Source organism: Diadema setosum, chromosome 10 (genome assembly GCF_964275005.1).
Source record: "Diadema setosum chromosome 10, eeDiaSeto1, whole genome shotgun sequence".
In the NCBI taxonomy this organism is placed as follows: domain Eukaryota; kingdom Metazoa; phylum Echinodermata; class Echinoidea; order Diadematoida; family Diadematidae; genus Diadema; species Diadema setosum.
Window position 1 is genome coordinate 33201556 of NC_092694.1, and position 12688 is coordinate 33214243.

Here is a 12688-nt window from a genome sequence, read left to right on the forward strand (position 1 = left end):
AAGGATATAGTTCTGGACACTCAATCGAAATGTTTATTCACAGCTCCTAATCATTGCATGATCACCATCCAGTGCACCACTGGCCTCATCCTGTGAAGTAAACAGTTTACAAGAGAATATGGGATAGACTTACAGTTGTACAAACTACATGGTGTATGTACTATGAAATCCGTTTAACAATATTTGTGAGTCAGGACACCGCTCTCTTATCACAGTCGTCATCTTATGGCGAGTGCTCTTCTTCAAATGGCCATGTTCACGATGAGCAACATATACATGCTGGTTTCAGAGGATTTATATTGTGGGGATAGAAAGTGTGGAACGATGTCTGGCCTATGTCCATCAGTGCAGGGGTCAGAAAAGGTCAAGACCTAGCCAACTGCCAAATCCGCAGAGGGTTCAGTGAGTGGAATGTGATAATTCAGACACACTAGCACAGTGCCTGCACTACATTGTAGCTGTACAGTTCTCATTGCAGTGTGTCTGCAAACCAAGGCCATAGACAATGTTTTGGTGGGACAAAGCCACTTGTATGAAATATATTAAACTAACAATCCCACCTCATCCCTGCTGGTGGATATACAGTTCTGTATCATACACTTGAACATTAAAGGGGATGGCTAGTAACTGTTCAGTGGGAATCAGTGGGAATGCTGGGGGATGATCAAGGATTGCAACAATCACCCCTCAGCATTCCCACTGATTCCCACTGATCCAAAGCTACCAAGTCTCACGCATTCTGAGTGAGACTCAAGCATTTAGGGTCCGTCTCACGATCTCACGCATGGCGCCCATTATTCTCACGCATCGGGCGATGTCTACAACTTGGGCCTATAATAATGAGCATAGCTCAAAGGATTAAAGTGATAGTTGAAATTGAAGGTACATATTTCCCCTTTGTCTTTCAAAATAAGTGAAAAATATAGTCACTTAGGCCCTAAGTATGCACGTGATCGCACCATTAAGAGCTAAAAATTGAAAAAGCTCCCTATCGGGCCGTGGGAGGGGGAAAAACCCCTCCCACACTCTCGCTCGCGCGCACATTCGCGCGCCGAGATGCCCAGTCATGAAAATCTCACTCATAGAATTTTTTTGAACTTGGCATCCCTGCTGATCAGTTTGGTAAGAGTAGCCATCCCCTGTAAGTATGCATTTCAGTTAATTGAAACAGGTTTTTTTAGTATTTGTTAGTTCATGTGTTTGCTTGTTTTGGTGATCATGGCGATCATGGAAATTTATTCACGTCATGAAACACAACTGAAACGTGTTTATTTTTTGTGGGCTTGTTTTTGGAGATGGCCTGTGTTCATGGATATTTGACAGAACTACATAATCATACCCAATTTAAGGATAACTGTGAAGATAAAGGCAATTTTGATTTTGATATTTTACATAGAGATAAACATGGTTTTGCTATTGTCCTGTCGCAAATATAACTTTAATTCCCAGTAATTGGTCCCTTTTAAACCTGGTTAAACCCACTTGTGATGTTACTCTATTCCAAATATCAGGATACTCTTTTGCATTTATGCATATGTCAGTGTGCTTTCACTAAACAGGCAGGTCGCGGGCGCAGTGCGGCTTGCTGTGGCGAAATTAGTAGTCCCAGAATACTGTATGGTGTCTTCAAGGAGACAAATTGAAAACAGCATCCATATCCATTATCGGCCTGCAATAAACATATGCCTTGTATCAAAACATTGTTTGGGCAATATGCTTTTGGTGAAAAATGATTTAAATATTTCAAAAAATAATGGTTTGGGTAACTAACAGGAGAATAAATTGGAACTATGAGAATGGTGCAAATTGTACACTACTAGGGTACAAAATGAGTGCTGAATTCACAAATATTATGAAGGCATTAGCATATAAAATGGGGATCCCAATTGTTTAAACAATGCAGCAAAGATGTGTCGTGTCCAAGATCCAATTCGTATTGGAATTCATGAATGACTAATAACTGTTCTGGAGATACATTTAATGTTTTTACCCTCAGGCTGACCTAAAAATCATGATTCAAAGTGGACAGAGGGGCTAATATTCATTATAGACATTGCTTCTGAAAGCTTTGTTTACAAGAGGAGATTCCTACAGGACGTGTTGGCCTGTACTTATTCGTAATCTGTATTTTGTGACATCAGTCTTAACTTTTTTAGTGTGTGCGTGTGTTTCTTTTACTTTCGCCATTCTGCTTTCCTAAGTTGTGTGTTTGTACTCCTTATAGCGTCTCCGTTTGTTGCAACTTCGATTTTTCTTAATACTGAAATTTAATAGCATTGACTTGATTCTTTGTTATTATTTGATAGATAACAAGAATTTGAACATCTACAGTGTAAAAAAAATCATAGTACAGTGGACTCCCGTTATAACGAAGTCCTCGGGACCGGCAGTTTTCTTTCGTTATAACGAAATTTCGTTATAACCGAATGAATAAACAATAAAAATACATAGAGTTGATAATGTTGCGGCCCTAAATTTTATTTCGTTGTAACCGGAATTTCGTTATAACCGTGTTCGTTATAACGGGAGTGCACTGTAAATGAAAAGCTGTTCTTGGTTTTTATTTTCGGGCGATGAGCTTCCAATCTGTGTGGATGTAGCTATTTCTTTTTCTTTCCTTGCTGTCTATCTTAGCTTATCCATCATTTTCTTTGTCCATTCCTATCTCATCTTAGGTTGATTCTGATTTCAGTTCGATGAAGCAATTTGGAGACTGAAGTTGTGTTTTTTTTTTGTACAAAATAGTCATCAATGGTACCATTTAGTGGAATTGTTCAAAAAAACAGATAAACACACCAATTTTCTATCTTACTGACAAGAGTTCATTTTTCTTTTCATATCTTCGAGGTAAGGCAATGTCTGCACGGAGTTATACACCTTGAGCTATACCTTGTTAATCTTTATCCTTGTTAATCTTTATCCCTATGATATGTCATTCTGTCTCATTACGTTTTATATTATCTTGTCATATTTTCCCACTGTTCCTCCCCGTATGTTATTTACAGTACTTGAGTATTGTTTTATTTCATCTCATCTTCCTCCCCTTTTATCCTCTGTCAATCATCATTTTCTCTTTTTATGATTCCATCATCTTCTCTTCTTATGCTGTGTTAAGTGTTATTTCTCTCTGTATATCAATTTGAATGGTTTTCATTCCGTGATATGGACTCTTTTCGATGAGTCCCCTTCAAGACACGCGTATAAGCTTTTATGGGCTAATTTTGCCCCAGCTAGCCACAACGCACCTGTGATCTGATTGTTTAGCAAAAGCCTGTTTGGAATACGAGAAGTACAGAGGTTACACTCTAGAAAGATATGTTCATACAGGGTGGGTCGTGGCTCAAAAAAAAAAAAAAAAAAAAAAGGCCTAACCAGTCTTCCATGGTCAGTTTCTGCAATATTTGTTATCAGTAATTTAGATGCGCCATTTTCTAAGAAAAACGATACCAAGAATGATCGTCAATTTTGGTCGAGTAGTTTTTGTTTTATGCTACAAATCATACTGTGGAAGGAAGCCCCACCGCCATGCTTATCTACCGATGAACGCCACGGTGGGGCTGAATTCACGAGTAGGTTTAGGCCTATAAAGCAGGCGAGTCGCCGTAGTATTAGTACAGACACGCAGTGGTGGTGGGGCTATCGTGAAATAGGCCCCACCGCAGTGCGCGGGCACTGTACCCGTGTGTTTATAGCAAGCAAGGGTAGGTCCTAGGGTTTAGGGTTAGGTAGGGTTGTATTTATGATTAAATTGGCCGTAAAATTAGTTGTGGGACATATTAGGAAATCATTTTCGCCGCATTCACGAGTATTGACTATGGAAGGCAGCCCCACCGCCGTGCTTACCTACCGATGAACGCCACACGATGGTGCTGAATTCACGAGTATTTAAACAGGCGAGTCGCCATTGTATTAGTACAGACACGCAGTGGTTGGGCCTATTTCACGAGTTTGCCGAAAATAATGAATATCCAAGCGTACCACAGTTGTAATCTGTATTATTGGCAGTATTAAATCCAATACAATTCATTAAATATTCTTTTGTCTAAAGGCTTAGCCAATGACAATAGTGCAGCGCCTGCTATGCGCTCGCTAGCTCGCTCCCCAGCCAGCGCTAGCCGCCGGCCGGCTGTCGCTGCGCTGCGCTAGCATTGCCTTGCTAGCTCGCTGGCTATCAACCAGACAATATCGACGACTCCGTTCTTAGATGTCATCACAATTTAGAAGTGATAGTGCCAAGGTATAGAAAGTTTTCCAAAACCGAGGAAATTGCATCCATTATGTTAACAAATGTAGAACAAAATTCAGAACAGTAAAAAACCCCGCACGACCATAGAATTACTTAGAATTTAACATTTAATATTATTACATCATTAAGAAAAAAATGTCTAAACCGTTTTATTAGGTCTTTAATGTCAGGCCTTGTTTGATATTTTGTATCAAATTATAATGCATGTAGTGTTTTGTTCTTGTTTGTATGTCATGTGTTTTCTTCAATAAAAACATTGAAAAAAAAAAAGAAAAAAAGTTTTACTCATCAGACTGCAATCACATACCCTTTCTTGGGTGGCCGGAAGCAGCATACTTTGCATTCGATGACCTGACCTTACCCAGAGACTCCAACCCCAAGCACCTTCTGATCTGGAGATTCTCCCGCCCGAAACCCCTAACAGACGGGAGACTCCAAGTTGATGTGTGCGAAGCGCGAAGTTCCTAGGGTTTTAGATGTTCTCTGGTGCTATCTAAGGCTCATTTTTTCAACATACGATAGCAATAAGTAAGAAATCCTTTCCACTGGGAGACACAGAGCCAGGGCGGGAGAAATCAAATCTCAATCGGGAGAACGGGAGATTTTGCGAAAATGGGCTTTCAGCGGGAGATCTCCAGTTGAAAACGGGAGGGTATGGGGTCTCTGCTTACCCAACCCTTTGTATATTAGGCCATGTTATTCACGAAAAGTAGGTAACGCGACCACCTGACACAAATATGATCACCTAATGAAACAATGTAAAGCCTTATAATTGAGGTTTATTGAAGTCAAGGGTAAATCAAGAAAATATTGATTTCAATTTTAGGGCATAACAATATCACAATGCCAAAACAGTTTAGAACTCTGCTATTAAAGGAAAAAGGGTAACTGAAAAAATGTTAGCAACTAAAGTATGGAACCTGTTAACAATATTCTTAATCAGGGGTCCTACGTCAAAACTTGTTATCTGTGACATTAACTACCACATTTCTGTGACAAATTTGTTCTGCGCCAATCCAATCATGTAAGGATTTCATTACAACAGCTATAATTGCAATTTGGCACTCATAACAAGTTTCATGAAAAGGGCCCTGGACACTATACTTTCTCAATGCAGGAAGTTGTATGTTCACAATGAGTGCAGAGATGCTAAGTTCAAAAAACTTTTATGAGTGAGATTTTATGACTCGGCGTCTTGGCGCTCGCGTGCATGCGAACGAGGAGGGTGTCCCACTCCCATTGTAGGGAGCTTTTTTAAATTATTAGCTCTCATTGATGCGATCTGGTGCATACTTTAGTGACTATTTTTTACTAATTTTGAAAGGCAAAAGGGAAATATACCTTCAATTGCAACTATCACTTTAATCCTTTGAGCTATGCTCCTTATTTTTGGCCCAAATTGCAGACTTCACCAGATGTGAGACAGACCCTAAATGCTCGAGTCTCACGCATTCTGCGTGAGACTTGGTAGCTCTGTGAGTGTCCAGTGTATGCTGTATTGTGGGGAAAGTATTTAACTTTTGCCCCTGTACAGTTCAGGGGTCAAAAAGAATGTCACCTTGATAAGACTTGGCCAAAACATTCACCAGACTCATGGTCAGGGGAGGGTAAAGTAACATTAGCCCACTGTATCTGCACTTTAGGCTGTGTGCACCATACACTCTGTGTGCCACCAAGTTTGGTTGTCTTAAAGGGACCCTTAACTTTTGCAAATACAATTGTACATTCATTCTGGCATAGGCCTGTACAAACATTATTGTTCTGTCACCACAGCCAGATTAGTGAGATCCCTAGGGCTTACAATTAATCAATTACATGGCAGTATAGCTAAATTGGATGAAAAGGATGAGGACCTCATATCAAGGTGACTTTAAAAAAAACAGCTTTCTATAAAATAATACCAGACGTTCTAGACATAAAAAAAGAAAAAAAAAATCGTGGGTACATCCCATCATCTTTGCACTTTTCGTTTGAATAATTCTTAACACAAACGCAAAACACACACACACACACACAAAAAAAAAACTTTAAAGAAATTGAAAACACTTGGATCGATGTATAGGACTGCCTCTCCACCTGAAAACATCATAAATAACTTTTTTAAGAAGGTGCCCATTTGCATAAATTGAGATTCTATTCCCCTCGGGATGGATGCTACCTGCCAAGTTTGGCGAACTACGTTGTATCAGTCATGGGGTTTTCAAGAAGAAAATGAAAGTACAAAATTAACACATGACGCACATCACACACCGGACAAAGAGCACACGCAATAACTCAACTGAGACTTCAGCTCAGGTAAGTTATAAAAAGGATGTCAAAAAGTACAGATTATGAATATCAAGTATGGGTTTCCTCCTGTTATCAATGTCTGCAGATGCAATGTAGCCCCTCTGTTCACTTTGAGTAATGATTTTCATATGTCGATGTGAAGGTAATTGATCTCCATAGCAAATGTATGAGTCTGTATGTTGCTTGAACAAGGATCCCAATTTCATTTGTGATCTTATAGTCCTCATCAAATGCTAATGAATTTTCATTCATTAATTGAGTACTTATCTTAATGCACTAGTATACTTTTGCACCATTCCTTTTGAATTTCTGATTTCTCCTGTTTACGTAATACCCCGCTCATTATTCTTTGAACGGATGAATTAAATCATCTACTACCAAAATCATAGGCCTTCAGGGTACTGCCAAAGCAGTGTTATTGCTGTGTAGGCCTACATGCCATAAGATTGTTGCTTTACCATTAATCATGGATATGGATGCTGTTTCAATGTGCTTTCTTGAAGACACCATACAGCTTTTTTGTATGCTCCAAGCAAGCTGCATCACTGATCTTATAAGAGATCAGTTGCCGCACCATGAATGACACACCCACGGCCCAACTGTTAAGCTTAAGTTATATATACGCCTGAGCAAAAGAGTATCCTGATATTTGTATGTCTATATACGTAAGAAGTGGGTTTTTAGAGGCAGCTTCTAGGACAATAAAGAAACCATGCAGCTCACTATAATTCTTATTAAGCTTCTAGCATTTACATGTAAATTATCAAAATCATCTAAATTGCCTTAAAGGACAAGTCCACCCTCATATAAGGATTGAGAGAATGCAGCAAAATTAGTAGAACACATCAGTGAAAGTTTGAGGAAAATTGGACAATCCGTTCAAAAGTTACGAATATTTTAAGTATCTGCGCAGTCACTGCTGGAAGAGAAGACTACTACAGTGTATGATGTCACATGCGTACAACTATATAAGGAAAATAAAAAGAGAATTTCATAAAACTTTACTTTATGAATGAAGTGCACATTACTTCGACTTGCTACTCCCTGCCTTCTGAAAGAGAGAAGTCGAGTGTTCTTTTGTTATGCGAGAAAAATGGAAATATGTTGAATTGTCTTTATTCTTTCTTTATATCGTTGTACTCATGTGACATCACAGGCTATAGTAGTCTTTTCATCCAGCCGTGACTGAGCAGACACTTCAAAAATTCATAACTTTTGAACGGATTGTCCGATTTTGCTCAAACTCTCACTGATGTGTTCTACTAATATTTCTGCATTCACTCAACCCACATGTCTATGAAGGTGAACTTGTCCTTTAACTTCACAATCAACATAAAACTGGGTATGTTACTGTGGAGTTCTGTCAAATTTCCATGATCGGCATGATCGCCAAAACAAGCAAACACATGAACAAACAAATACTAAACAAACCTGTTTCAATTAACTGAAATGCATACTTACAGGGGATAGCCTGTATTACCAAACTGATCAGTGGAAATCAGTGGGAATGCTGAGGGGTGATTGTTGCAATCCTTGTGGGATTCTTTTATGAGTATATTATATATCTATTGTTGAATGAAAATTATTTGCCTCAGAATGATCTCATATTCAAGTAATGTGCAGTATATGCCCCGTCACTGTCAGGCATGCTAACCTGGAAACATTGAACTGCACATTACTTGAATAATAATTATATGAGACCATTAATTCTCAAGCAAATAATTTTCACACAACAATAGATACCGGTATATAAAGTACTTTATCCCACAAGGATTGGAACAATCATCCCCCAGCATTCCCACTGAACAGTTGCTAGCACTCCTTTTGGTCCTTTCTCACTCTAAAACTTCATTTCATTTGCATGCATTTCTATTGATATCACTCATTTTGACTCCTAAATTATAGCATTGGCCTATGGGAGTCTCACTCTCAACTATAGTTTCCAATTATGGCAGCCCTGTACTAGCCATCCCCTTTTATAATGTTCATGTGTATGATATATTCACAAGCAGGGATGAGGTGGGATTGTTAGTTTAATACATCTCACACAAGTGGCTTCCCACCAAAACATTATCAATAACCTTGGTTTGCACACACGCTGCCATGAGAACTGTATAGCTATGTGTAGTGCAGGCACTCTGCTAGTGTGTCTGAATTATCACATTCCACTCACTGAACCCTCTGCGGATTTGGCAGTTGGCTAGGTCTTGACCTTTTCTGACCCCTGCACTGTTGGACATAGGCCAGACATCGTGCCACACTTTCCATCCCCACAATATAAATCCTCTGAAACCAGCATGTATATGTTGCTCATCGTGAACATGGCCGTTTGAAGAAGAGGACTCGCCATAAGATGACGACTGTGATAAGAGAGCGGTGTCCTGACTCACAAATATTGTTAAACGGATTTCATAGTACGTACACCATGTAGTTTGTACAACTGTAAGTCTATCCCATATTCTCTTGTAAACTGTTTACTTCACAGGATGAGGCCAGTGGTGCACTGGATGGTGATCATGCAATGATTAGGAGCTGTGAATAAACATTTCGATTGAGTGTCCAGAACTACTGTATATCCTTTTATGAGTTGTGAGCATTTGACTTACTTGTGTTTGTCAATTTGACATTTGGACTTCATCAAATGTTTGTGCGATACCTGGTACTGGCCCTATACCTTTATATAGCTTTCTTCTGATCAATATGCATGCGGGAATGTTGTTGCAAAATATTACATTGATTGTGTACCGGTAGTTACAGTTCTTGCTTTACCATTACACGTAAATTGCATTTAATGATAATGTTCCACTTCATGTGTATGCTGTGTAGTGTGCAAAATATTCAAACTTGTTACGCAGAATGCAAAGCCTAGCACATACAAACTTTGCATACATGTGCACGTCAGGGCTGCCAACTCTCATGCACTGAGGTCCTTTCTCATTCGATCTAAAACTTATTTCATTTCCATGCATTTCCATTGATCTCACGCATTTTGACTCCTAATAGCATTGGCTTATGGGAGTCTCACTCTCAACTAGTTTCCCGTGTTGACAGCCCTGGCATGTGTGGATAATTACATGTATGTATGTTCACACACTCACACACCACATGCAGGGCTATATCTATCAATACTAATAGCCGAATACAATCCAGTTCTCATAGGTGCGATGTAGAAAATATAGGAGAAGCATAGGCCTAAAGGCTGCATTTATCATCTTTCTGCGAATTACAAAATTACAAAAAGGCTTAATTTCCATGCACACCCACTATCAAAAGTTGTTTTTTAATATGTGTGCAATGCAATCTACAAAAAAACAAAACAAAAAAACAAACACTGCTAATTAGTTTAATTAACAAGTATTCCAACTTAATCGTAGTTATCGAGATGTTCCATGCTACCTTTCAATTAAATCATAAATAAACATCAGAAAATATTTAAATCAACAAATCAATCATCATCAAATTGTAAAGCTCACATACAGTCACACTATATGTGTCTGTTACAGATGTACACTTTTAAACAATAATTGACTACTTAATTATTACAGAGCAGAGTGTTTCGGAAGAGGGTTATGAGCTTGCTTTGCATTCAATTAGTATGTTCTTCTTTACTGAGTGCTTAATTTGTAAAACTTAAAAAAAAACATGTTTTTTGTTTTGTTTTGTTACGGACATACATGGCCCAATGGGCTGAAATTAACAATTAGTACAGAGTAGTTACACAGGTAAAATTGATTGTCACTGACAAATGTTTGTGCACTTATCTAAACTCTTCATACACAAAACCAAGAGTGGTAATTTCACATTTACTGAAGGAAAATATAATGAAAACAATTAGATAGCAATTAGATAGGCTCATCAAAATGCACCTAATATTTTCTCTTCTTTGAAAAGGATTTTGTGATGTATGCCAGGTTCACTTTTTGGCAAACCTGGCAGCCAGGTTTACTTTCTGGCAAACCTGGCAGCCATGTTCGCTTTTTGGCAAACCTGGCAGCCAGGTTCGCTTTTTGGCAAACCTGGCAGCCAGGTTCGCTTTTTGGCAAACCTAGCAACAAAAGGCGAACCTGGCGGCCAGGTTCGCTTTTTGGCAAACCTGGCAGCCAGGTTTGCTTTTTGGCGAACCTGGCAGCCAGGTTCGCTTTTTGGCGAACCTTGCAGCCAGGTTCGCTTTTTGGCGAACCTGGCGGCCAGGTTCGCTTTTTGGCAAACCTTGCAGCCAGGTTCGCTTTTTGGCAAACCTTGCAGCCAGGTTCGCTTTTTGGCGAACCTTGCAGCCAGGTTCGCTTTTTGGCGAACCTGGCGGCCAGGTTCGCTTTTTGGCAAACCTTGCAGCCAGGTTCGCTTTTTGGCGAACCTTGCGGCCAGATTCGCTTTTTGGCGAACCTTGCGGCCAGGTTCGCTTTTTGGCGAACCTGGCGGCCAGGTTCGCTTTTTGGCGAACCTGCGGCCAAGTTCGCTTTTTGGCGAACCTTGCAGCCAGGTTCGCTTTTTGGCGAACCTTGCAGCCAGGTTCGCTTTTTGGCGAACCTTGCAGCCAGGTTCGCTTTTTGGCGAACCTTGCAGCCAGGTTCGCTTTTTGGCGAACCTTGCAGCCAGGTTCGCTTTTTGGCGAACCTTGCAGCCAGGTTCGCTTTTTGGCGAACCTTGCAGCCAGGTTCGCTTTTTGGCGAACCTTGCAGCCAGGTTCGCTTTTTGGCGAACCTTGCAGCCAGGTTCGCTTTTTGGCGAACCTTGCAGCCAGGTTCGCTTTTTGGCAAACCTTGCAGCCAGGTTCGCTTTTTGGCGAACCTTGCGGCCAGATTCGCTTTTTGGCGAACCTTGCGGCCAGGTTCGCTTTTTGGCGAACCTGGCGGCCAGGTTCGCTTTTTGGCGAACCTGCGGCCAAGTTCGCTTTTTGGCGAACCTTGCAGCCAGGTTCGCTTTTTGGCGAACCTTGCAGCCAGGTTCGCTTTTTGGCGAACCTTGCAGCCAGGTTCGCTTTTTGGCGAACCTTGCAGCCAGGTTTGCTTTTTGGCGAACCTTGCAGCCAGGTTCGCTTTTTGGCGAACCTTGCAGCCAGGTTCGCTTTTTGGCGAACCTGGTGGCCAGGTTCGCTTTTTGGCAAACCTTGCAGCCAGGTTCGCTTTTTGGCGAACCTGGCGGCCAGGTTCGCTTTTTGGCGAACCTTGCGGCCAGGTTCGCTTTTTGGCGAACCTTGCGGCCAGGTTCGCTTTTTGGCGAACCTTGCAGCCAGGTTCGCTTTTTGGCGAACCTTGCAGCCAGGTTCGCTTTTTGGCGAACCTGGTGGCCAGGTTCGCTTTTTGGCAAACCTTGCAGCCAGGTTCGCTTTTTGGCGAACCTGGCGGCCAGGTTCGCTTTTTGGCGAACCTTGCGGCCAGGTTCGCTTTTTGGCGAACCTGGCGGCCAGGTTCGCTTTTTGGCAAACCTTGCAGCCAGGTTCGCTTTTTGGCGAACCTTGCGGCCAGGTTCGCTTTTTGGCGAACCTTGCGGCCAGGTTCGCTTTTTGGCGAACCTTGCAGCCAAGTTCGCTTTTTGGCGAACCTTGCAGCCAGGTTCGCTTTTTGGCGAACCTTGCAGCCAGGTTCGCTTTTTGGCGAACCTTGCAGCCAGGTTCACTTTTTGGCGAACCTGGTGGCCAGGTTCGCTTTTTGGCAAACCTTGCAGCCAGGTTCGCTTTTTGGCGAACCTGGCGGCCAGGTTCGCTTTTTGGCGAACCTTGCAGCCAGGTTCGCTTTTTGGCGAACCTGGCGGCCAGGTTCGCTTTTTGGCAAACCTTGCAGCCAGGTTCGCTTTTTGGCGAACCTTGCGGCCAGGTTCGCTTTTTGGCGAACCTTGCGGCCAGGTTCGCTTTTTGGCGAACCTGGTGGCCAGGTTCGCTTTTTGGCGAACCTGGCTGCCAGGTTCGTTTTTTGGCGAACCTGGCGGCCAGGCTCGCTTTTTGGCAAACCTTGCAGCCAGGTTCGCTTTTTGGCGAACCTGGCGGTCAGGTTCGCTTTTTGGCGAACCTGGTTGCCAGGTTCGCTTTTTGGCGAACCTGGGAGCATCATTTTCAGTAGCAAAAGCCATTTTTTGCACATTGATGGATCAATTTGTAACAAATTTTTCCCAAAATCGAGTGCTTTTTTGTAGACTGTTTTGGAAAGTCTCTTTTTA